Source organism: Galeopterus variegatus, unplaced genomic scaffold, assembly GCF_000696425.1.
Source record: "Galeopterus variegatus unplaced genomic scaffold, G_variegatus-3.0.2 Scaffold4441, whole genome shotgun sequence".
Lineage (NCBI taxonomy): Eukaryota > Metazoa > Chordata > Mammalia > Dermoptera > Cynocephalidae > Galeopterus > Galeopterus variegatus.
This window is the reverse complement of record NW_007730552.1, coordinates 37,086-39,606: the sequence shown is the minus strand read 5'-3', so window position 1 is coordinate 39,606 and position 2,521 is coordinate 37,086. Positions and strand designations below refer to the sequence as shown.

Sequence of the window (2,521 nt, the reverse complement as noted above, 5' to 3'; positions counted from 1 at the left end):
CTTCATACTGAGCCAGCTTTGAATGAGCCACATGACGAAATAAAAAAAACTACGATGATATAACCAGATCTGATTAGAAATAGGCCAAAAATACTCAAAATTAAGAGAAAAACTATTTGAAACAGGGTTTTACCTCCACTGCCATTAACAATGAATCTAGATAGATTGTGGATAGATTGGGCCTTGAAATACAATAAAACCATAATAGCACATGTATATAATTTATAAATAAGTAACAAACACAAATACAGGGGAGTACTAAATTTTTTTTTAACTAATGAGAATGATCAAAAAAGTATGGAAACCACAACAAATTACAACATAAGCCACTACAATCATACAAGTATTACATAGCATTTATATATGTATTTTTTTTTCTGTCAGGCACAAATGAATGTTCAAAATCTTAGCGAGAATTTCTGGCAATACAGTCCTTAAGGGTTTTAAAGGAAAATAAGATCAAAACACTGTAAAAATTTGAGAAGGCATGGATTTTTTTCCCCTCCCAAACTATAGGAAATTTCTGTGTGAAGCAAAAGAAAGACTCTCTGGGGATTTAGGAAACACTTCTTAAACTTCAAGACAAGTCTCTCTTTTAAAGTAATTTCATCAGTAACTTGAAAAGCCTAGAAAGGATAATATCCATGACCTTTCAGAATGTGTCTGGGGGCAAGCGAAATACCACCCACACTTTTCTAAGGTGAGAGCAGAAGCATATTAAGACCATTCCTTCTACTTTTTTGCAAATGTTTAGGAAAAATTTTTAAGCTTTTTGTTTGTTTGTTTTAGAAAAAATCAGTGTTTCTTTTTTTAATCCCAATTACAGATGTTATTATTCCTCACATTAGGTCATTAAAGAAGAAATGAATCTTTTCATAAGGAAACTCTGTTTCCTTAAAAAGAAAAAAAATAAAAAAAAAAAACAGTAACATTAATGCAGAGTTAAAAGAAAGGCACAGAACTCTCCTCCCGCCCCCTCTCTCCTCCCCACTCCAGGTCCTCTGCAGAGGGGGCTGGTCTTCAGGAACCCTGCTGCCTCCAAGCTCCCTTTCACAAATAGTGCCCCTGCTCAGCAGGACCTGCTGAAAAGTGACACTCCACCCTTCCAACTGGTGCACACAGAGGGATTTTCCCCAGCTTTTGTGCTTCTGATGCAGAAAACCAGCCCACACTTCCCCAGGATAAGGTCAGCAGGTAGCTCCCTACTAGAGGAAGGTTACTAAATATATACCGGTCAACCGTTCTCACTGCTGTTTCTGCCCCGATCCCTCAAAGAAAAGAAAAGGAAAAAGAAAAAAAAAAAAAAAGTAAATGCAAAATCTTTTCCTCTCCCATCAATAACCAACAATTAGAAATCAGATGACATCCTCAGCTCCTAATCGCCACCCCCAGCACTCCTTTCCTCTCACTTTTCATTTTTGTGCAAAACCAATGGGAAAAAGTGTGAACATGTGAGCCTCTCTCCACAGGAGAACAAAATACGCCTTAAAAGTTAAGCTCTTTTCTTTAAACATCCTCTCTAAGAATTCGATTTCTTTTTGTTCATCGACATCTAAAGAATTGAATGTGTGGCCTCAGCAAGTTACTCGTTTCTCCTTACAAAGAAAGCAAAATTCTTCTTCCCAATAGTATGAGCTTAGTTTAATTTTCTATTACAAACACGCAGAAGAAGCTAGAATGTCTTCGGAGACCCACAAGGACCGACAGGAGATTGCACTGCTCCCCGGGTCCCATGCCTGCCCAAGTTCTGGAATATTAAAACTGCCTCATTTGAGCAAATCTGATGGCCATAAGCCAAACAGAGTCACTTTAGCGCTGCTGAATATTTCATCAGGCTGTTGCACATCTTAATAATCTGCCCCTAGGAATGTTCCTCGACATTTGCATAGTGTAGGGCTGCAGGGCCTGACGACCCCCAATCAGACAAAGGAAACCTCCAAACCGTGAAAGCCACACAAGTTGGCTTTTGTAAACTTGGAGACGGGACATCTGAAATGACTAACACCATCGTGGCATTGTGAATACAATGATTTTTAAACTCCACTTGAAAAGAACATTCATCCAAATGGGTATTTTGTCCAATTCTGCTTTACTTTTTACAAAGCCATTAAAGACATGAGTCCGGGTGTGAAACCGTGGTTTATACACGCCGGCGACTATGTCCACAGCAGGACAAAAGTTGTGTGGCTCCTCACACTGGCAACGGTGGGACACGCAGACCCACGGGAGGACCCGGCGCCCCGCTCAGGGTCACCTGCCGGGACGCGACCGCAGCAACGCGGCCACCGCGACGGCCCGACCGCGCCCGGGGCTGGAGGCGGCGGGGGTCTCGGTCCGCCCTCGGCCCCCGAGCAAACCACGCCGCAGACCCGGAGCTCGTGCGACTCCGGACGCCGACGCGCGTGACAAAAGCTCGGCACGAACAGAAAGGCCCCCCTGGCCCAAGGCCGCCCTCCGCCGGGGCCGGGACCCTTCGCGCGGCCTCTCCCCGCGGGGCCGGGAGGCCTCGGCAGCGAGCCCA

The 2,521-nt window shown here is 43.8% G+C and overlaps 1 protein-coding gene and 1 pseudogene across 1 annotated transcript in view; both read right to left on the bottom strand.

Annotated features, from left to right (window-relative positions):
* The window catches only part of LOC103603096, an 8,953-nt pseudogene extending 6,945 nt beyond the window's left edge, over nt 1-2,008 (bottom strand).
* GOLM1 (golgi membrane protein 1) overlaps nt 1-2,521 on the bottom strand; it is a 69,867-nt gene that overhangs the window by 66,521 nt on the left and 825 nt on the right. The gene's annotated exons all lie outside the window — the stretch shown is intronic.